Below are 23,812 nucleotides of genomic sequence, written 5' to 3' on the forward strand. Positions count from 1 at the left end.
ATACATTATGGCAAGACAAAGCTTATATTGAGCAAAAGAAGCCACAGAATAAAAGAACACATTGTACAATTCAATTTATACGAAGTTCTAGAACAGAGACAACTCATGTTAATAATTGTTACAATAGTGATTTTGGAGATGGGTCATTTAACTGGGAAGGACCATAGGATATCTGGGATGATGGAAATTATTTTTTATCTCAGTCTGGGTGGTGTATATAGTTTTAAAATTTTTTTTCAATAATATTGGTGAGGGTCTGTTCTAAGTTTTTTAATAGCAGCCAGAATAAGTGTATAATAGCGGAAACAAGCATGTACTTTACAAAGAATAAAGCCTTGAATTTTTTTTAGTTTCACAACATTTATTAAAGATATTATAATAGGTTTGCCTTAATGTCTATGTATCCCTGTGAAACTGAAGATAATCCATATATGTGAGACACATATGAGTTAATTTGACCCTTTCTATTCAAATGTTGACATGTACCAAGTAGCAGATGGTAGGATGTAGACCATAGTGGTCTTCTACAGGCTTAGAAAAATAAGTAACTTTTTTTTTCAATCACAAATCCAGAAGAAATCATCATAGTCTTATTAACTGACACTCAACAGAAATAAATAATAGAAATGAATTTTTCAGGGCTTGATCTTTGTTTGGCAACTCAGATAACCGTCTTCATTTACTTTTCTGCCCAAAACTAAGGTAGCCATTTCTATTTGGTATATATGAAAACAGAAACATAGGAAAGTTTCTGTTAGGAAATACCTTATGTAGAGATACAATTTCCATTGCCTTTTTTCTGGGTGTTTGATAAGTATGGAGGTTATCATCGCTGTCTATTTTTATGTAAGACCGTGTTTCTTCTTATGGCTGTACTTTTGAACATTAAAAAAAAAAGATCATTTAGCTGCTCCATCTCCGTGTAACCATAATAATGAAATGGTAAAAATTTAGAATAGAATTTGGACCTTTCAACCAAACCTATTACCCATATTCACTGGTGACTAGACTGTGACAATATTACCCATTATTTTGTACCATTACATTGGTGTTAATATACTTTTATGGAAGTTGCATCATGAAAGCCAATAATTACCATCATAGTGCTTTAAAGTCTTTTCTTATAATACATGGTATTATATATTGAATGAATACATGAATATCATTAATAATAAATATTAAATATAATTAAATAATAAATCATTAGATAATAAAAATATAATTAAGTAATAAAAGCTAAGAACATTATTATTCATCTAGGATTGTTAAGGTGATTGTTCAAAACATGAAGTAAGAAGCATTTGGTTATATTTTTGCCTGCCAAGAAATATTGTCTACTGTATATAAATGTAATTTTTGGTACACTTTGACACCAAAAAAAAAAAAAAATACTGCTTTATTCAACTTGTGAAAGTAATGTTAAATTTTATTTTGAGGAAATGTTAATATAGATACTCATTTATTATATATATTTAGTTTTTTTAAATCTCTTAAGAAGTCTAATAATATTGCCAGATGTTTTAAAGAAGATCTTAGAAAATTGTTAGGGTCAAAGGGCATAATCCAGAGAGTTTGGAAAGATGCTTTCAAAGTTAGTAAATAGTCCTTTTTCTCTAACCAGAACCTTTTGTGGGTTCTGTTAGTAAACTTCACCTTGAACCAGAAGATACTGTGAGTTATTTCCCAGGTCTTACTGGAGGAAGAAGATTTTTGGTGATAAATTGCCCACGTTGTGACTGACTACTTCAGAGTTTGGTTACTTTTGAACTTATTCTTGCTGGCCTACTTTCAGATGAACACATAGCATCTACGTTAAATCATTAGTTTTCTTTCAGACAAATGACCATTGCAAGTTTAATAAAACAGATTTTATTCAAATATAAGAAGATGAAGATTTAAGATATTCTTAAATATTGTTTCTCTTTCAGAATGGCCATCTTAACTCTAGAGGAATATCATCTCTGGAGTGTGAAAAATGTTCTTGCCAATGAGTTTTTGAATCTACTTTTCCAGGTATGTTTAAGGTAAATGACAGAGACCGAGGGCAGTGGTATCAGTAGTTCTACATCTTTTCCATTATGTAGTAGTTAGACAACTAGACTACAAAACCATATATTGTCAAAAGAACTGCATTAACCTGTACACCACCTGCAGATGGTAAGTTAGAGCGTGCGTGCTTCTCAGAGTCACAATGTGCATGATAGGAAAATAGAGTATAGCTGATAATGTTTATCTTAATAACTCATGATAGAGCAGATTGTAGACACATAGAAAAGAATTTAAAATGTAAAAGCCATTATAATTTGCTATTTTTCTTTACTTTTTTTTTTTTAAGACCCTTCCTAACAAGTAAGGTAGTGTGGACAGAGACAAAGATCATAAGTCGGCAGCTGTAAATTTTTCACAAAGTATACAATCTTTCCAGTTAGGAGGTTATTTTAGATGCAAATCTGTTTCTTAATTTTCTTTTATTCTTTCTTTCTTTCTTTTTTTTTTTTTCTTTTTTTAATTTAGTTCTTTAGAAGGTCCAAAAAAGATTGAAGGAGAAAGGAGGAAAAAAAGCTGTCAGGGGTGAACATGAAATCATAAAACTTGCCAGATTTTAACTATTTTCCAGTTAAAGTAGTTCTCTTTGCTCCAATTTAAAGAAACAACTTATAGTTTCCCATTTTTCATAGTTCTTCATAAATGTATGTTGATTTAATAGTATTTTACAGGGTGTGAGTAGGGACAGACTGGAAGTTCAAGATTTGTAAATACTGACAGGTATCTATAGAATAGATAAACAAGTTTATACTGTATAGCACAGGGAAATATATTGAAAATTTTGTAGTAGCTCATGGGGAAAATATATGAAAACAAATATACGTATATTCGTAAAGTACTGAAAAATTGTGCTGTACACCAGAAATTGACACAACATTGTAAACGGACTATAACTCAGTAAAAAAATAAAAACAAGATAAAACTGTTAGAACACTATAAAAAAGGTAGTATTTTAGATTTTTCTTATTTTATTCTCCTTTTCTTATAAAAGCACCCCTATGAAGATCAATAAGGCTTGATATCTTTATATCTATCATGATCCTCCATTGTAAATACAGAGTAACCTGCCTGTGACACAGCTATGTTAGAATAAATGAAAATTGAACTCTTCCTGACAGCTAATAATTAATGTATATTTAAAGCATATGAAATCTGATAAGTCTATGATACCCATTTAAATCAATCAGTTGCTCCACTGTCAGTTATCAGCCAGGATCTAAGTTGATGTTTTTATAAAATATAAATACATATAAAAATAATATAAACCTACTATAAACAGAAATGACTTGCTTAGTAATATGAAAATTGAGCAGCTATTTTTATCTCATTTAAAATGATGTCCTCAATTACTTTAAGTTATCATTAATTATATAAACATTTTGACCACTTAAGTTTGTGTCTGAGTCACCTTGCAGCTCTTACATAGCAAAGCATTTTGAACTTTTATATTGCCTTTCCTATTTTCTCATGTTTATCAGGGACTTGCATAGGCACTATTTTTTCTAGGACTCTATAAACAGATGTATGCCTGAGATTTTCTTTTGTGTCTGTGTTTCTAGCATATTACTGACAGATTTTTTTGTTGGTTATCAATCTAATTTTTTTTCTTGGTATATATAGTCCTTTCAGCCCTTTCAAGTATATATATATGTAGTCAGTTTACAATGTGTCAATTTCTGGTGTACAGCACAATGCTTCAGTCATACATGAACATACATATATTAATTTTCATACTTTTTCACCATAAGTTACTACAAAACAGTATTGGATATAGTTCCCTGTGCTATACAGTATGAACTTATTTATAAATTGGGAGTTTGAGATTTGCAGGTACTAAATATTAACATTACATTTTATGATGCTTACTTTATCCCATATTCAGACATGCTTTTAAAACTTAATTTTCACTTAATATATAAGTAATCAGACTTACTCTAAATTGTTTTATTTTCTGTCTGTTTCTAAAATAGAATTAGCTAGTAAATTCAGTGATAAAAGCTTGAATTATACTTTTATTTTATTTGCCAAGATCCCACTCCTGGCTGACCATTTTGGGTATTTAAGTATAAAGTAAGTAAATGTCAGTAGAATTAGGAAACCATTCCTGTGGTAATATTATTTTCAGTCCTTTCAAATAAACTCAGTGCTCAATATTTTGCAGAGGAAGCATTCTAAACATGATCAGGATCTTCTATCTTGTACGTTTGTCAGAAAGCGTCAAATGTTAAACAGTTTGATAAACAGAATAGTGCACCACACTGACCCCTACCTATATCCATGCTCTAATCCTGAAATCTGTGAATATGTTATTTTACATGGCAAAGGGGATTTTGCAGATGTATCAGGTTAAGGACTCTGAGACAGGGAGATTAGCCTGGATTATCTACATGGGCCTAGTCTAACAACAGGAGTCCTTAAAAATTGAAAATCTTTCCCAGCTGTGGTCAGAAAGATAAGACTTTGGAAGAAGGATTAGAAAGCTGTAAAGCTGTTAGCTTTGAAGATAGAGGAAGGGCCATGGGTAAAGAAATGTGGGTGAACTCTAGAAGCTGGAAAAGACAAGGAAATATATTCTTCCTTTGACCTACAGGGCATACAGCCCTGCTGACATCTTGATTTTTAGCCAAATGATACCTGTTCCTGACTTGAACTACAGAACCATAAAATAATAAGTTTGTGTTGCTTTAAGCTGCAAAATTTGTGATAATTTGTTACAGCAGTGATAAAAATAAATATAGGGGAGGTAATCCAACTTTATGGATTGGAGGGCTCAGCATTTTAAAGATGTCAGTTCCCCTTCAACTGATTCAAAGATTTATATGTGCACATCAAAATCCCCAACAGTTAATTGTTGTTACTGTTTTTTTGTAGAACTTGACAAGCTGATTCTAAATACATAGAGAAGCGTGAAGGGCCAACAATAGCCAAGATGATATTAAAGAACAATGTTAAAGGACTTATAAAACAATATTAAGTCTATGTGATAACTACCTAAAGTTAGACATATAGACCAATGGAACAGCGTTGAATTAAACCCTGTACCATACATGAACAGTAACTTTAGATAGATTATAAATCTAATATATTTGAAACATAAAGCAAAGCATCTGGGGGAGGGTAAAGCTCAGGTGGAATGTGTGCTTAGCATGCATAAGGTCTTGGGTTCAACTCCCAGTACCTCCATTAAAATAAATAACCTAATCCCCCACCAAAATAAAGCATCTAGAAAATAGTGTAGGAGATATTTTAATGACTTTGAAGTGGCAAAGAGTTCTTAAACCAGACAAAGCATGAAACATAAAAGAAGAGTTTTAAGTTGGACTTCAGTAAAATTAAGAATTATTTTTATCAAGAGATACCATTAAGAAAGTGAAAAGCTAAGCCACACGGTGGGAAAATATATTTGCTATACCTATATCCAACAAAAGACTTGTATCTAGGGCATATAAAGAACAAAAACCAGCGGAGAAAAAGGCAGAACCTCAATATAAAGATATGCAAAATAATTGAACAGGTGCTTCACACACACACAAAAAAATCCACATAAGCTATGAAAAGGGGCTGACCTCTTTAGTAATAATGGAAATATGTACTAAAACCACACTTGGAACACCATTAGACATCCACTAGAATAGTTAGTTGTTAAGTGATATGAAGCATTGGTGAGGGCAGCAAGCAATGGGGACTCTTACACATGGCCAGCGGGAATATAAATTCTTACAAATACTTTGGAAATAGGCTTTTTGAATGAAAGTTATATATGTGTGTGTGTGTGTGTGTATATGTACACACACACACATACACATACACACACACACACACCCACACCCTATTACCAAGGGTAACCCATGTGTGTACCCTTCAGAAACTTCTACATATGAGCACCAAAGGACATCCAGAAAATTCTCATAATCAGTATTTGTTATACCCCCAAATAGAAAATGACCCAAACACTTGTCAATAATAAATACATAACCATAAGTGGTGGCACATGCATACAAATTGTATACTTTAAAGCAATAAAAAATATACTAGTTTACAGAAAACACTAGTGGATGAATCTTACATAATGTTGAGTGGAAAGTATGGGACCAAAAATTTCAAAAGCAAAAAAACCAATCCATGGTGGCTGAATTTAGGATGGTGAATCCATCAAAGGGGTGCCGTAGTAACTGGGAAGAAACCCAAAGTGGAACAGCAATGTCCTGTTTCTTGACTGGATGAAGGTTACATAGATGTGTTTACTTTGTGAAAAATCACTGAGCTGTATACTTAAGATGTGTTCACATTTAAGCATGTATATTATATTTGCATTCTTTAAAAAAAAAGTTTGCTTGCAAAAAAAGATATCCAAAGCCCAAGTATTTATCAGTAGGAGAATGGATAAAACAAATGATAGTATATTCAAACAATGGAATACTACTCAACAATAAAAAAGAATCAACTACTGATACAAGGATGAACCTCAAAAGCCTAATTTATACATTTCATTGTCAGGTAAATTTTAACTCAGAAGGTAAACAAAACTAAACAGGCATGTGCCCTGGGGGGAGGGGTGCTGTAGCCTTTGTCTCCTCAGACCTGTGCCATTACTGGCACATCTCGCAAGAAGAGAGGCAGGGCTCAGCCACAGCTACCATCTCCTCCTGTGCATAGTGCCTGGGCAGGGGCGGGGCTGAGGCCTGAATCTGCACGTGGGGGCTCCACAACCTCCTAGGCAGGGCTGAGACTTGTTTATAGCCTGAGGCAGAGAGGATCTTTCTACCCTGACACCTCAGAGAACTTGTGCTGCCAAGAGAAACAAGGAGCTAAGATTTGGCACAGAGCATAGGTGGGGCTGTTCCGCAGTCTTCCCCGAGCCCACCTACAGACCGCCTACCCGAGGCAGAGCAGGCAGCTGCACAGAGCAGCAGAGTGACCAGCACGAGGAGAGGGCAGGTGGGCAGCCACCCACCTTCCTGGCAGGAACACAGCTCCTGACCACGGTGCTGGGACTGGGTGTGATCTGCCCACCTGCCTCCCCCTGATCACAGCATCTGACTGTGGCATCAGGAGGGGGAGTGACCTGCCCGCCCACCGGGTAAGAGCTCAGCTCCTGACCTAGTGTTAGGGGACACAATCTGCTACCCAACAGCCACTGAGAGCAGCACAGATGAGGGCGCCAACAGAAGACCTATGAAACAGCAAGCTGAGTTCACGAAGCAGGGGGAAGATACAAAGACCTGTCAATCAAATCATTAAGGGCACACCATCTCCAGGTTAAGTAGGTAACTGATACTCCTTAAGCCACGGTGCCAGAGAGATATGAGCAATGTGAAGAAGCAGAGAAACCACTCCCAATTAAAAGATCAAGAGAAATCCCCTGAAAGCATGATCAAGGAAAAAGACATTGATGGCCTACTAGATCAAGGTTTCAAAAAAAGAGTGATCAAAGTACTGAAGGAACTAAAAAAAATAGTGTTTAGGGATATAAAATATGTCAAAAATGAAATAGAAACTATAGAGAAGAACCAAGTAGAAGTAGTAAACTCATTGTCTGAGATGAGAGCTGACCTAAAGGCTGTGCAAAGCAGACTAGAAAATACAGAAGAACAAGTATGTGATCTAGAAGACAGGACAACAGGAAGCACCCAATCAGAACAGCTGAGAGAAAAACAAATAAAAAACAATGGAAACAATATACGGGACCTACGGGGTAATATAAAGTGTGCCAATCTATGCATAATAGCAGTTCCAGAAGGGAAAAAAGAACAAAGGGGATTGAAAAGGTATGGGAAGGACTCATGACTGAAAACTTCCCAAACCTAAAGAAGGAATCATATCCAAGCACAGGAGGCTCAGAGGGTCCCAAACAGGAAGAACCCAAACATACCCACACCAAGGCATATCCTAATCAAGATAGCCAGAGTCAAGGATAAAGAAATGATCCTAAAGGAAGCAAGAGAAAAACAGAGTGAGTTACAAGGGAACCCCCATAAGGTTTTCAGCTGATTTCTCTACACTGTTTACAACAGCTAAGACATGGAAACAGCCTAAAATGTCCATCAACAGATGACTGGATAAAGATGTGGGATATTTATATGATGGGATACTATTCAGCCACAAAAACAACATAACGCCATTTGCAGAGACATGGATGCTCCTGGAGAATGTTATTCTAGGTGGAGCAGAACAGAAAGAGAAAGAGGAATACCATATGAGATCACTCATGTGTGGAATGTTAAATATATGCAATGTCTTGTGGTAACTCACAGCAAAAAAAAAAAGTGACAATGAATGTATGTACGTTCATGTATAACTGAAAAATTGTGCTCTACACTGGAATTTGTCATAACATTGTAAAATGACTATTACTCAATAAAAAATGTTTAAAAATAAGTAAAATAAAATATAACCTTTAAAATGCTGTATAATGAGAGGTGTGATGTTCTAGTATCTGTTCTAAGAAGTACGTTAGACACACATAAGAATAACCAATGGTCAGAAAGATCACATGTTACCAGCTACCACCCCATGCAAATTAATGGCATTTAGGAGATATTCATATATGTATGTACATATGTAAAATATGTATTATATATATGTAAATCAAATAAAATATTATAATCTAATGTAAAATCATATCAGCAAAAGCACTGTGCTGACATAAGTATCTTGGTGTAAATAGATTACAATTTTTTATTGAGTTGTCATAATGGGAATATTGTGAACCAAGTGGAAGTTGTAAAAAAAAAGTCATCCAAAAAAAAAAAAAAATCCTGACTACATGAAAAGATGCACAGTTACTATAAGGCCTCTCCCCTTATTTACTATCAGTGTGAGAAAGTCTCTTGGAATAAGTTAGGAGAATTAAAAACTCTTAACAAGACACAAAAATGCACTCTCTGTTAAAGAAAATAAACCAAAAGAAAAAACAAATGAATGGACAATTAAGATCCTACAGATAAAAATACCAATTTTTATGGGAAATATAGCCTTAAAATAAAAAATGAGATTATATTCTAATTTCACCTTTTGAATAAAGATATACAAAATTTAGCTGAATACCTTCGTATTTTGCACTTACGAAGAAAAAATGTATTTGCAATGAAAAAACAGCCATTATCCTGCCTTTTGAGTATTCTAAAGTTTTAGGTTTGAATATATTTCATCTTAAATGGTCTTACGCACTATGCAGTGGTTGGTGTTTTAAAAATACCACTGTGTGTGGAACTTCTAAAAGTGATTCAAAAAATTTATATTTTTGTAATAATTTAGTAATGACCCGGATATTATTTTTAACAAGACTACTCACCATGGAATGGTGCAAGATTTTTTCGATGAGTTTATATTCACACATGTTGAAGATTGTCACTATATTACGAGAAAATGTCAACCATGGCAGTATTTTGACTTGAAAACGAGATAAGCTGAGAAGCACATTTTAAGTATAAAATAAATGATTGCATGCCTTTAAAGACAAGAAAGTAAAAGCATGATAAACTCTGACTTTGACACACTTAAAATATAAAAATTAACATAATGTGATTTACACACTTCTCTTTAAATCTTTCAGTACTTTTTCAGCCCCTTTCCCATTACACCTGCGTCCCCGCTCCTGGCCCGCGGTGTACACACCCCCGATCACACGGGGGAGGGGGACCCGGGCGGTGAGGACCAGGGGCTCGGACACTCACCCGCTCCCTGCGGGCGAGGAGAATAGTCGAAGCGGGCCCGCCAGCGCACCAGTCCCCTCCTGCCCAGCCGGCCGGGGCCCCAGCTCGGTCAGGTCCACACACACCCCGGCAGGAAGCGGGCGCAGGCAGTGGGAAACCGGCGTAACTTCAGACAGCGGGCGGGGAGCGTCCTCCTCCCGCGGACACGCAGGCAGCCCTGTCCTGGAGCCTCCATGGCGCCGCCCGCTCAGTCCTGAGGAAAACAAGCTCCGCCTCCAGGGAAGATGCTGGCTGCTGACGCGGACTGCGTATGCGCACCGCCACCTAAGACACGCTGGCTTCGCGCGCCCCCTGCAGGTCCTCGAGGGCGGTGCAGTATACTCAGAACTCACTGTAGAACACATGACCCCTCCCAGCCAGGATGCTAAATCACTGGAAATCTCAGTGCCCTGGCCTCTTTGTTGATGGCACTGGCGATGCGCTCATCCAGCCATGCCTGCTCTCTTGCCTGGCACATGCCTCAGTCCTTGGAATCCCGCCTGAATCAGATTCTGTTCTGGAGGAAGGACAGGTGCAGAAGAATCTCAAAATTCCAAACTTAGAAGATGATCAGGAACCCAAACTCAACTCTGTCAACTCCCTGGGGTCCCCTGAGGAGTGTGGTTTTCTCAGACCATCTGCCCTGTGTCAGGAGCAGACCAAGCCTCAGGTAGCTTAGAGAGACTATCATGCAGCACATGCTTTGGACGGTTCTCAGTTCTGACCTGCATGATCTTGAGACCATTTTGTAACTCCTAACACTGTTTTCTCATACCTATAGTGATGGTTATTGATGACTGAGTTAATCCTCTTACAATGCTGAGGTGCTGTTGTTCCTTGGATAACCGAATATTTTGAAGGGATCAACTGTTTATCACTTCCCCCTAATTAAGTATGTTTTTAAAACTAGAAATGTTTCAGGGGGCACTCAGGTCCTCCTCTTGCACCAGTTCCTGGTGTTGGCAGTTTCTGCTCTGAGCTCCAGATCCTGATCCTGCCGGTGGTCTATGGTGATGCCAGTGTGTACATGCTCTTCCTTGTGCACCGGTGTGGAAAGGAGGCAGCCCTTCCCCTACATGAGGCTGCAACTTGCTGACACTCAAAGCAGGCACAATGAAGAATCAGCTAGAGTTCCCGGTACCAGCTGTCCCAGGTAGAAACATCACCTTCACCACAGTGTTCCTGTGCTCCTATCAGGCCTTCACTACTCCCAGCAGGCCATGCATGAGCAATGTGACAGGTGACTGCCTGTCCCAGCACAGCATGGTGGTGATGATCCCACCTTATCTGTTTGTCTTTGGAGTGTCCCCACACCTCTCTGAGCTTCACTTTGCTCTTCTCACAGGCAGGCTTGTACAGGCATGAACCTGACAGGATTATGGTAGGTAGTCATGGTAGCTGCTCACCCAGTGGCAGGCTCTGCCGAGAGGGCTACTGGGAGTGCTGTGTGTCTTCACACGTCCTTCACTCTCCCCAATGAAAACACTCTTGGCCTTATCCTTCCCTGGCCTGTGGCCTTTCTGTGTTTGCAAAAGAACATGGAAACAATCTGTTTGCAAAGAAGTTTTGAGGTTCTGTCCATCTGGTCCAGGAAATGCTGACTCTGCTAGATGTGCTGTTGGGTGGGCTCTCATGGGAGAGGCTTGGGCAGGACTTCCCTTGGCAATAAGCTGCCCCACCCAGGCCTTTCCATGATCCAGACTCCTGGGACCAGGGTGCAAATCCCCAGCTCCCCACTTGTAAACAATGTGACCTGGGCAACTTTCTCAAACCCAAGCTTTGTCCACCCAAGGTCATCAGAGATGGGGGATAACAGGATGTCCTGCACAGAGTGTCTGTGCAGATTAAGTGAGGTAGAACAGACAGAACAGTGGTGGGGCCTGGCCCATTGGTTGGCAGAAGGGAGCTCACCATGTGCAGCAATTTCCGCGGGTCACCCAGCAATCTGCCCAGAGGCTTAGCTACTCCATCACTATCATGTATCTGAAGTCCACTTAACCACATGGGAGAGAAACAAACACATATTCTGAGTGTAGCTGCCAGAGGAAAAAGTGCATCTGAGCAGGGAGTAATACCAGAGGGTGATCAGGATGGTGGAAGATGCCCCGTTGGGTTGAGCAGAGTGGAGCTGCCCTCTGGAGCCTGGGGTTAGTGATGATGGGCTTGTAGAAATGCCCCTCCTTTACCCATCAATGCTGGGTCCTGCGGGTACTGAGTCCCACAATCGGTGTGCTGCTAGTGCCCTCAGCACAGAGAAAAACCCAGGGGTTCCCACAAGGCTTCGGCCACGTCCTCTGCTTCCTGAACTCCCATTCTGGTGACCCCACCTGGGATGCAGAGATGAGGTGAGGCAGGGGCTTGTGCTGTCAACACCACTGCTCTACCCTGGGAATCTGACACACAGTAGGTGCTCGGTAAGTCATTGTTGAATGAACAGCAGTACTGGGTCAAGTTTCTGTGGGTGTCTGTGCCCCTAGATCAGGGACCCCTCAGGGCCCACCTCACAAGTGACATGAAAATAATAATGCCACCAGGAGCAATAACATTTCCTCAGAATAAGTGGGCTTTTCCAAGCACTCTCCACCTGTTGCAAAGGCCTCCCAGCAGGGAAGTGGGCTGTCAGGGGCAACACTGCACTCTCCACTGTAATAAGGAGAAAGCCAAGGGCCACAGAGAGGAGTGCCTTTCCAGTGTCACTGCTCACTTTCCCACCTTTTGGGAGACTGGGGGGCTTTTCTACTACATTCTGGCTCTGAAGCCCCAATATTGTTTGGACATGTCTCCCTCCCTGGAGCAGGGAACCACTAAGTGACCTGTCACTTGTCACCAAGCAGACAGGCTCATTTCAGCTCATTGTGCCACCTGCAGTTTGTGCTAGTAGCAGGATCCTCTGGGAGACATCACACTCTCCCAACCTGAAAACAGGTGAACAGCTCACAGGTTTCCTGGAGAGGATGGTCACATGGCCTTGATCTGGCCAATCAGCATTTTCCATCCTCCCTGGCCACTGTGATTGGCTCAGGGCTGGGCACCAGCCCAATCAGGCTCCACGGAGGTCAGGCCTAGTTGCTGGAATCCTGGGAGCAGAGAAGTTCTATTTCAGTTGGGAGTTGAGGGGTGGTGATGTCAGCCTGTGGCAGTTGGTGACTATCTTGCTCTCGTAAAGGCAGAGCCATGTGAAGATGACACCAGTGGCAGAGCCCAGAGGTGGGGAAAGATGACTTCTGCTGATGTCACTGAGCACCAGGTACAGCTCTGCCTGAAGCTATCTCCCTGTGGATGTCTCAGTTAGGTAAGTCATTCTCTCCTGCCCTGTTTGCTTCTTTAAGCCACTTTGGTTTTCTGTCACTGGTTTTAAGAAAAAGTTTGACTATTCCTTCAAGCTGGCTAAATGGAGACCCTGGAACTGCAACAGTGTGGTGACAGGCAACAATGTGGCTAATAGACTCCAGAGGCCTCTGTTCAAACAGGGGATTGTAAATGACAAGGGAGAGTACACATGGCCTCAGTGAACAGACTTGCTAGTGGTAGCTCGCAGTTCCTGGATATTAGAGTGCATGCACTCAGCCAAGTCTCAGCCCTGCTCTCACACCTGCTAACCCATACATCTCCTCTCCCACCTGCCTGGCCTAGGGGCCTGGACACCCCCAGGCACCTGAAACAGCCCAGGGCTTTGTGTTGTAATTTACACAGGCTGCCCCTACTTCTGAGGGTGAGGGTGACTGGGTTCCAGTTTACATAGAAAACAGACTAGACGGTCTCACTAGTGAGCTGTGGGGGTGGGACCCCAATCTACCATCTGACCTATGACTTCAGAGTGGACAGCCTCCCCACCCTCAGCCAGGATGCTTGCTAAGCCTAGGGGCTCAGGAGTCCTGCTCCCTCCAGCACCCCTCCTGGAGGTGAGAGTGGGGGGGCTCTGCCCTATACAACATTCACCCCTGCAGGGGCACACGTGTGACCTTACAGTCTGTCATCCCTTCCTTATGACCTGGACCTCCTTGGCAGGGCATGAGAGGTGCCTTGATGTGTGAGAACTGCAGTTCATGGGTGCACATGTGGGCAGGTGCACCATGACTGAGAGGACAGCACCCCAATTTAAGCCCCCTCCATGCTCAGATGATTACATTCTGGAATTGAGGGGTTCCCAGGGGTCAGGTGGCCAATTCTGGTCTTAGGGGCAAATTCTTATCACCCAGGAGGCTAATTTTTAAATTAAATTAGACATTTACAATTCAATAGTCAAGCCCCTTTCTCAGCAGCCTTGTAGCCTCTCAGCTTTTACCTCTCGCTGTGACCATGTTCTTAGCTTCAAATTGAGTGCCATTATGGACATGAACATGTCCCTGTCATGTGTCACCTTCAGAGTAAGGGGCCACCCAAAACTCCCCTCCCTTCCCCTTGTCGATACCTCCACACAGGGAGTAGGGCCCTTTCGATGCAGTTGTGCAAATGTGTGAGCTAAGGGTTTAGAATGACCAGGCTAGGAGGGGTCTGCCCCACATGGCAGGGCAGGTGGGCTGGCAGGGGTTGATGGTTCACTTGTAAAACTCAGCTGGTGTCAGGCAGCGACAACAGACTGGCAGCCAAGGGCTCAGCTGGTGCAGAGTAAGCGGATTAAATGTGTTCACCCAGACGCCTCGGGGATGGCAGCCCTGGAGTAAGACTACAAGTGAGGAAGGTGGAGGGTCCCCAGTGCCTGGACCTCCACCTTGTAAAAATCAGGACTGAGATGTGGCTTTGAAATCAGAACACTGGAGTTCAAAGCTTCCCCCACCACTTGGTCAAAAATTCAAAGCAAATGAGCCTCAGTTTTCTCATGTGTAAAATCGGAACATTGAAGCCTCTCCCTCTGAGGGTGTGGAGTTAAGTAAATGCGGTGACAGCAGAGCACAGGAGCTGTCTGGTCTGAGCCTGCACACAGGCAGGCCATTGTTGCTGACATGACCACCATCTTCCAGGGCAGGGTCTGCACACTCTCCCTGTGAAGGTCCAGACAGTAAACATTCTAGGCTTTGAGGGACCTACAGTCCCTGTCACAACTACCACCCTCTGCTGTTGGGGGGCAAAGGCAGCTCCTGCAGTAGGTAGTCCAGGCTCGCACCCCCGCTTCCTGGGATAAGTATTCCTGAGATACAATTGTCACATAACTTTGTTGGCTTTAGGTGTGCAGCATAATGGCTTGTTACATGTGCATATTGTGAAATGATCACTGCATTAAGTTTACTTGACGTCTGTCATCACCCATAGTCACACACTATTTTCCTTGTGATCAGAAATTTTAAGAGGTACTCTCTTAACAACTATCAAATGCACAGTGCAGTGTTGTTAACTACAGTCACCTTGCAGTACATTATGTCCCCAGGACTTGTTTATCTTCTAACTGGAAGTTTGTACATTTTGATTATCTTCCCGTATTTCAATCACCCCCTGACTCACCTCTGGCAACCACCAACCTGATCTCTGTTTCTATGGGTTTCGGTTTATTTTATAGATTCCACATATAAATGAGATCATAGGTATTTGTCTTTCTCTGTCTTATTTATTTCACTTAGCATAATACCCTGAAGGTCCATCCAAGTTGTCACAAATGGCAGGATTTCATTTTTTTAATGTCTGAATAAGATTCCATTATATATACATATATATGCGTCACGTTTTCTGTATCCATTCATCTGTTGATGGACACTTAGGTTGTTTACATATCTTGGTTATTGTAAATAATGATACAGTGAACGTGAGGGTGCAGTTGTCTCATTGACATAGTGATTTCATTTCCTTTGGATATATTCCCAGCAGTGGATTTGCTGGATCATATGGAAGTTCTAATTTTAAATTTTGGGGGAGTCTTCTTACTCTTTTCCAGAGTGATGGCACCAATTTACATTCCCACCAACATTGCAGAAGTTTCCCTTTTCTTCACACCACCACCATCACTTGTTATCTCTTGTATTTTGATGACACCCACCCTGACAGGTGTGAGGGGATATCTCATTGTGGTTTTGATTTACATTTCCCTGATGGTGAGTGATGTTGAGCACCTTTTCATGTACCTGTTAGACATCTGTGTGCCTTCTTTGGAAAAATGTCTATTCAGTTCCTCTGCCCACTTTTTAAATCAGATTGCTTGTTTTTTTGCTGTTGAATTGTAAGAGTTATTTATATGTTTTGGGTGTTAACCCCTTATCAGATACATAGTATGAAAGTACTTTCTCCCCTTCTGTCTGTTACTCTAACCTCTGCTTTCTGGATGACAGGGGTCCAGGCACTTGGGAATCTCTGCTTCTCACATGTTTCCAATGGTGGGTGGGTGAGGGCTGTGTTGTGATAAAACTGTGCACAACTGTGGGTCACTACCCCTTCTTTTAGAAGGTGGGCTCTGAAGAGTGCAGTGTGGGCAGGGATGTTTCCCTGAAGTCATCATTTGGATGGTCATGTGCCCTGGAACTCACATCTTCTAGCCCGGATGTGATGGGGGAATTTGCAAAGGGAGGACCTTGCAGCTAAGAGACTGACCAGGTGTTCTTGTGTCTTGTTGGAAGCACCTGGAAAAAAAGTTGTGTGGAACAGGGACTCCTCCAGGTCACAAGGCTCAGTTCAGGCTTCTGGGATGCAGAGACCTGCTCTGAGCCACTGTCACTGAGGAGGGAAGGGCCTCAGGCAGGAGGGAGGGGTTGCTGGATTTCACTTGCCCTGTTTGTCAAGTATCAGCTCTGGTGATGTGTGGCACATGGGCTTAGCTTTGGGCATGTAAGAGGAGAGGTTCCTGGGGAAGGGCTGGCTTTTTCCTCTGATTGAGGTCCAACTGTGTGCCAAGCACAGCAGTCCTCTGAGTCAGAGCTGGAAAGCCAGGCACAGAGAGGTCAGGGAGTTTCCAGATCACACAACATTAGGGGCATCATTAGGGTCTGATGCAGACCTGACGCCCAGCCTACATTCTCTCTCCTTTCCCAGGACCATCATGATCCCACATGTCAGCATCACCCAGAGAGGCCCAGGTATGGGCACTGGGACCTTTCCTGCCTAACATGCCAGGAGCCTTAAGAGGGAGGACAAGACACTTCCTGAGTCCATGATGCCCAGAGGCTGCTCTCAGCGAGAGGCCCAGCACACACTATTGGATGAATCCTAGCTCTGTCCTGAGTGACTCTATCCTCCCTGCCTCAGTTCTTCTGCCCACATGGGGCTGGAAACAGCAGCCACTTCACAAGGGTCTAAGGAACCTCCAGGATCCTGGAAGCAGCACCCTCACACAGGGAGCACGGTGGGGTCAGCCTCCATTGTCTCCTTAAGTTTTCCTCACCTCTTTGCTGGATGAGGAGCCCTAGCGGGGCCCTGGCTTGTCCCAATTCTCACCCCAGATCAGGGTCCAGCAGGGGGTGGTGTCCAGGCTGGACTCTGTCCTCTGCCCCTTCTGGGCACCCTCATTCCCCACACCTTGGCTGCCTGGACACTGTCTTCCAGGGGCCACTCTGTGCCTCCCACACCTACCTAGCATCCACCCACCCTGGGTTACTCCATCGCCCTCTGGCCCTTGGACACACACCTACTCCTTGTTGAGTGGAAATGAGGTGACGGACATGCTGGGCCTCCTGAACAGTCTGGGGGAGCCCGATATCCCCATCCTGCCCACCGCCCCAAGAGCCCAAGTTGGGGAGAGGGTGTGCCTCCATTCATACTCTGATTTGCTCAGATTCTCAGCACCTACTTTGCTGGGTGGATATGGGGGCAGAGGGATGATGTAAAAGCAGGAGACCTGGACAGCAGAGCATGAGAAGGGGGCTAGCCCAGGCTGGTCTCATAACCCCCTTAGCCTTGGCTTTCTCATCTTTAAAGTGGGACAGACTATTTTGAGGTGAGCAGTATCCTGACCCATAGCCAGGCACTGTCCTACATGCATAAGAGATCACTGACTCCTCATGAAAATCTGTGGGGCAGGGACAGGCGTTATCACCCATTTCTGCAGAAGTAACTGAGGCACAGAGAGAACAGGGGAGGTGACCACTCCAGATTACAGAGCCCAGGCCATCTGGTTCCAGTGTCCAGGCTCATGGTCAGTGCCCACTCTGGGTTTCCTTCCTCCCTTCACCCTCCACTGGGACCCATGGCTGCAGCCTCATCTCAGTGTGATTGTTCATGGGGAGCAGGATGAGGGCTCTGAGGGCCCGTTTCTCCGAGCACTGCTTTCCCAGAAGGCTTAAGGGGTTGACTGTATTCACTACTGGACACCCAGGCCTGGGCCCAGGCCAGCCACACTGCAAGGCCTGAATCAATGATTGTTGAGTGAATACCTGAACCTCTGCATGTACCTGCATGTTGCTCCCATTTCCTCATCTCCACAGCTGGCTACCCGGCCAACACCTTATGTCATCAGGCCTCTGCCAGGGACAGTCAAGGGGACCAGAGCTGCTCATCTGGGGACAGGGAGCCTCAGGGGCCCTGTGTCTGTCCCAAGCATCTCCTGGGCCAATTCACAGGGAAGCCCAGGCAGCTTCCAGGAACAGCAATCAGGTCCCAATCCCAGGGGTGTAGAGTAGGTCTTGAGGGGTGTTTTCTGAGACTGACTTTGTGTATGAAGGGGTCCTGGGGGTCAGGCTGCTTTCAACCTCCATTCCAGGCCCACACCCCTGCTGGCAGCATTGAGCTAGTAATAAAGGACACAGGCCGTGGGGCCAAGGCTATAGCAGGGCTCTGCTCCCTCTCTGTGGTTCAGTGTCCTCATCTGTAACAGAGAACTAGTAACAGGGCCAAGGGAGGGCTCACTGAGACCCTCCTCTGTAGCTTTGGTTGGACACTGCCCTCTCTCTGCTCAGTGCCCTTCTCTGTAATAGAGAACTAATAACATTTTTCTTAGCCCCTTTTGGCCCCGTTTTTCTGAGTCTCTTTCCACATTGGGCCCATTGCTTTCACAGAGATCACAGACTTGGGAGGTAATCAGAGTGTGGTCTCAGCCCTAGTGGTCCCAACTGAGGCCAGAGGAACTTCAGGAGGGGTGGGAATCCAGAAGTGCTTCATGGAGGAGGTGAGATCTGAGCTGTGTCCCCAAGGATGAGCTGTCATCCAGCTGAGGCCTGGCACTGAGCAGGACCCATGTACATGGTGAATGAGGGTGTGAATGAATGAATGGGCACCCCTCTAACAGAGAGTGAGGGGGGAAGTCCCCCAGGCCAAAGCAGGAAACACAGGGCACCCTGGGGGAGCAGAGGGCGGGGCTGCAGTGTGATGCCTGCCTCACCCTTTATGGGTGTCTTGCCCCCACTTTAGCCTGTGTTCTGGTGGATTGGGAGCCCTTGCCTCTCCTCTGCTCCAGGATCCTGCTCTTCATTCCCAGCAACACCCACCTGTGTCACCTCAGTGTCCCCTAGTGGACCTGGACCTGTCTTGTGGGAGATTGTGAAGAGGGATTTGGTGTGCAGCCCAAGACTGAAGTGGGAGGGAGAGGATAATAGGGACCTCCAGAGGGGATCATGGGCTGGGGGAAATCGGAGGGGTGGGGAAGGCAGAGACTCAGGGCTGAAGGATCCTGCTAGTGGTGGCTCCTTCACAAGGGGCTTCACAGGGAGGAAGCATTCATGGGGTAAAGGCAGAGCTCAGTTTGGGGCTCACTGACATGGAACAGCTCATCACAGAGACGTCCAGAGGAGCTGGATATAGGGAACAAAGGTGCCACTGATATCAGGGTCAGAGCCTGAGACCCAGATGAGGTGGGGTGGTGGTGCAGGGGAAGGGGCTTGAGGATGTCAAGATGTTCATTCATTGGGGTCCTCAGGGTGGGGACCTTCATGTTCATTTCACAGCCACCTGGTGCCTGACAGAGCTAGGCTTAGGGAGGTCACTGAGTAGACACGTGCTGACAACCTAGATTCTCCTGTTTTCACATAAAGTCCCTGGTGTGAAGCCAGGTGGCACTCTTTAGAGTCATACACCCTCACCCCTGGGCTCTCTGTGTGCCTAGAGCCCAGTGGCACCTTACCTCCCACTCCCCACTGCAGGACCCTTTGCACACCTGCATTTCCACAAGCTATAAAACATCTTCTCTTGCTGTGTGTTTACCCTATGAAAACTCATTGCCCCAGGAAGAGAGGCCTCACATCCTGCCCTTATTAAAGTGGTAAAGCCTGTTGTTCAGAGAAGCCCCTGACAGATCTCACAACCAACCAGGTACCTGTGCATGAATTGATCATGCAGCCCCCTCCTCCTTGTGTGAACAGCACCCCCCCCAATAACAGACCCCACACACTCAACCTTGGCGCTCGTGTAGGCACCTCTTGCCTGTGTGGCCTGATGTTGCCTATAGCAGTGTCCCTATTAAACTTTCCTAGACCCTTCTCAGACGCTGGTAATTCTTTACCAACCCAAGTAACTAGCCCGCCATTGTGCCCACAACACCTGAAACAGAATTGGCTAAATTATGCAGATTGATGATGCAGTTTAATTTGCTTTAAAGGTGAAATCAAGGTTTACAAATAAAAGCAACATACGTACTCAAGGCAGGACTAAGAACTCACACGGATAACTAAGACCCTCCACGCGCATCCCACTGTGGCCTCAGGGCCTTTGCGCTGGCTGCTCTTTCAGCCAGGATCTCTCTCCGCCTGCTTCTTGAACACCTCCAGGAATCTGCTCAAATGTCCTCCCTGACCTTATTTTTCTCCATGGAACATATCACCTCCGGACATTGTGTATATTATACTTAATTTTCTCTGTGTCCCCCACCAGGCTGTCTGCTGCATGAGAATGGAGACCTGCCTGCTTCACTCCCTGCTGTGCCCGGTATATGGAACCCGCCCAACACACAGTAGGACCTCAGCGAATGTGTGACGGGTGTGTGATCACTGTAGGCCACAGACAAAGGTCTTCCCAGCAGTGATGGTAAGAGTCATTCATTCTCTACTTACTGAGCCCTACTGTGCACTGGATACTGACCTGGGTGGGAGGCATGCAGTGGATGAGACACAGTGAGCACACACAGCATGTTAGGAGGGATACGTGTTCTGGAGAGCACACAGGGCTGGGGGAGTGCAGGAGTGGAGGAGAAGAGGGTCAGGTGGAGACATTGGTGGCAGAAGAGACAGAGAGGTGGGGCCCAGGTCGTGCAGGGCTTGATGGCTCCTGTGAGGGCTTTTCCTCAGGGCAGTGGAACCATGGCTGGGCGTGGAGCAGGGGCCCGGTTCCTGAATGCTATGCAGGAGATGGAGCAGGTGTCTGCTTTGGAGATGTGCGTGGAGGAGGCTGTCCCTGTAGACTGTGCAGGCAAGGAAGGCTCCTCTGAGGGGGTGACATCTGAGCTGAGCCCTTGTATGGACCATGTTTACACCTTCTGTAGACTGGATGCTTTCGTCTGCCCTGCAGGCCTATGCAGGACACACCCTGTTCTCAGTCACCTGGACTTGGCCTCCTGCCTCCCTTGTGGGCCCTCCCACCCCAGAAGGAGTCCTTCTAGATCTAACGCACTACCCCCTCCACTGGACTTGGACTCACACTGAGCCACTGTCCACCTGCCCAACTCACCCAGAGTCAAGTCCAGACACTTGGGGGAGCCCCTCCACCCCAGAGCCCATGAACTTACTCAAATGGCTAGTCCTCAGCCTGCTCACATGCCTCACCCTCCCCTCCTGCAGAAACCCTGTGACAGATCCTGTCCACAGCACCCTGCTCCTCCGATCCTGACCCCAGGCTTTCCCATGGGGTGTGACCCCGCATGGGGTGCAGTCCCCTCCTCCAGTCTGGTGAGTAGAAACTACCTTTTCTTTTTTCTTTTGTTAATATATTTATTTTTTAATTTTTATTTTATTGAGTTATAGTCAGTTTGCATTGTTGTGTCAATTTCCAGCATAGAGCATAATTTTGTCAATTGTGTTTACTCTTTCAAGAAACCATCTCTTGGCTTGATTTTTTCAAATGTTTCTAATATCTCTATTTTATTTATTTCCTCCCTTATCTTTATTATTTCCTTCCTTCTGCTTACTTTTGTTATTTTTTGCTCTTCTTTTTCTAATTCTTTTAGGTGGTAATTTTGATTGTTTATTGCAGTTTTTCCTCTTTTTTGAGGTAGACCTGATTCTCTCGCTATAAACTTCCCTCTAAGCACTGCCTTTTCTGGATCCCATAGGTTCTGTGTGGTTGTGTTTTCATCATCATTTGTCTCACTGTGTTTTTTTATTTCTTATTTGATTTCATCATCCACCCATTTTTTTTTAAAGTAGTATGTTGTTTAATCTCCATGCTGTCATTTATTTCTCCTTTATTTTTCTGTAGTTAATTTCTAGTTTTATGGTATTGTGTTCAGAAAAAGTTGCTTCAAATATTTTCTATCTTCTTCAAATTGTTAATGCTTCTTTTGTGCCAAAGTATATGATCTATCCTAGAAAATGTGGTACGTGCGCTTGGGAAGAATGTATATTCTATTTTAGGGAAATATAATGTTCTGAAAATATTAACCAAGACAAATTGTTCTAATTTATCATTTAATTTCTATGTTGTCTTATTAATTTTATGTATGGAAGATCTGTCCAGTGATGTTAGTGGATAGTTAAAGTCTTCTACCATGACTGTATTCCGATCAAATTTTCCCTTTTTATCTGTTATGTATTTAGGTGCTCCTATGTTGGGTTCATATATGTTAATGAGTGTAATATCTTCATCTATGACTCCTTTAATCATTATAAAATGTCCTTCTTAATCTTTCTTTATAATCTTTGTTTTAAAGTCTATTTTATTTGAGATCACTGTTGATATTCCTGCTTTCTTGTCATTTCCATTTTTGTGGAATATCTTTTTCAATCCTCTCACTTTCAATCTATGTGTGTCCTTCTCCCTAACGTGGGTCTCTTGTATACAGTGTATTGTAGATACTTGCTTTATTATCCACTCTGCACTCTATATCCTTTGATTAAAGCATTTAGTCCATTGACATTTTTAATAATTATTGATAGATATGTGTTTATTATATTTTGAATTTTGTTTTGCAGTTGATTTTGTATTTCCTCTTTGTTCCTTTCATTTTCTTTTTGTGGTTTGATAATTTTCCTTTTTATTATCTTGGTGTCTTCTTAGTTTTGTGACTCTATTGTAACTTTTTGGCTTGTGGTTACCCTACTTTGTACGTATATTAACCCATTACTATATCTGTTTGTTTTAAACAGATAGTAATATAAGCTCAAACTCATCCTACCAAGAACAAAAGAGAGAGAGAGAGAGAGAGAGAAACCTGTACATTTTCTTGTTCCCCTCCCCCACCCTTAATGATTTAAATGTCCTCTTTTATGATTTCATGTTTATTCTGTTGTAATTCATTGTAGCAATCACCTTTCCAATCATGGTTTTCTCCTTTTTGTAGCATCCTGCTTCTTTTCTGTTTAGAGTAGGTCTTTCAATATTTCCTTTAGCATAGGTTTAGTGTTGCTAAATTCTTTTAGTTTTTGCTTGTCTGTGAAGTTCTTTATCTCTCCTTCTATTCTAAAGGATAGCCTTGCTGGATAAAGTATCGTAGGCTGCATCATTTTTTCATTCAGGACTTTGAATATTCCTTGCCCCTCCCTTCTGGCCTGTACTGTTTGTGTAGAGAAATCAGCTGAAAATCTTATGGGGGTTCCCTTGTATCTCATTCTTTGTTTTTCTCTTGCTGCCTTTAGAATCATTTCCTATTCTCAACACTGGTCATCCTAATTGTAATATGTCTTGGTGTGGGTCTGTTTGGGACCTCCTTGTTTGGGACGCTCTGTGCTTCCTGTACTTGGATATCTGATTCCTTCTTTAGGTTTAGGAAGTTTTCAGTCATGATTTCTTCAAATACCTTTTCAATCCCCTTTGTTCTTTCTTCTCCTTCTGGGACCCCCATTATGAGTAGGTTGGCATGCTTTATGTTATTCCATAGGTCCCTTATATTGCTTTCATTGGTTTTTATTTGTTTTCTCTCAGCTGTTCTGTTGTCCTGTCTTCTAAGTCACATATTCATTCCTCTCAATTATCTAGCCTACATTTTACAGCCTTTAGCTCAACTCTCATCTCAGCAAATGAGTTTTCCAATTTTCACTGGCTCCTCTTTAGAGTTTCAATTTCGTTTTTTGACA

The 23,812-nt window shown here is 43.3% G+C and overlaps 1 long non-coding RNA gene across 2 annotated transcripts in view; it reads left to right on the top strand.

The window, feature by feature from the left end:
* LOC135320626 (uncharacterized) overlaps positions 1-23,812 on the top strand; it is a 46,704-nt gene that overhangs the window by 7,930 nt on the left and 14,962 nt on the right. For both annotated transcript variants that reach the window (XR_010379868.1, XR_010379869.1), the window contains 3 exons: positions 1,929-13,032; positions 20,460-20,612; positions 21,362-21,469. This is a non-coding gene — a long non-coding RNA (uncharacterized LOC135320626). The remainder of the gene's footprint in view (positions 1-1,928; positions 13,033-20,459; positions 20,613-21,361; positions 21,470-23,812) is intronic.

Source organism: Camelus dromedarius, unplaced genomic scaffold (genome assembly GCF_036321535.1).
Source record: "Camelus dromedarius isolate mCamDro1 unplaced genomic scaffold, mCamDro1.pat HAP1_SCAFFOLD_28, whole genome shotgun sequence".
Taxonomy (NCBI): Eukaryota; Metazoa; Chordata; class Mammalia; order Artiodactyla; family Camelidae; genus Camelus; species Camelus dromedarius.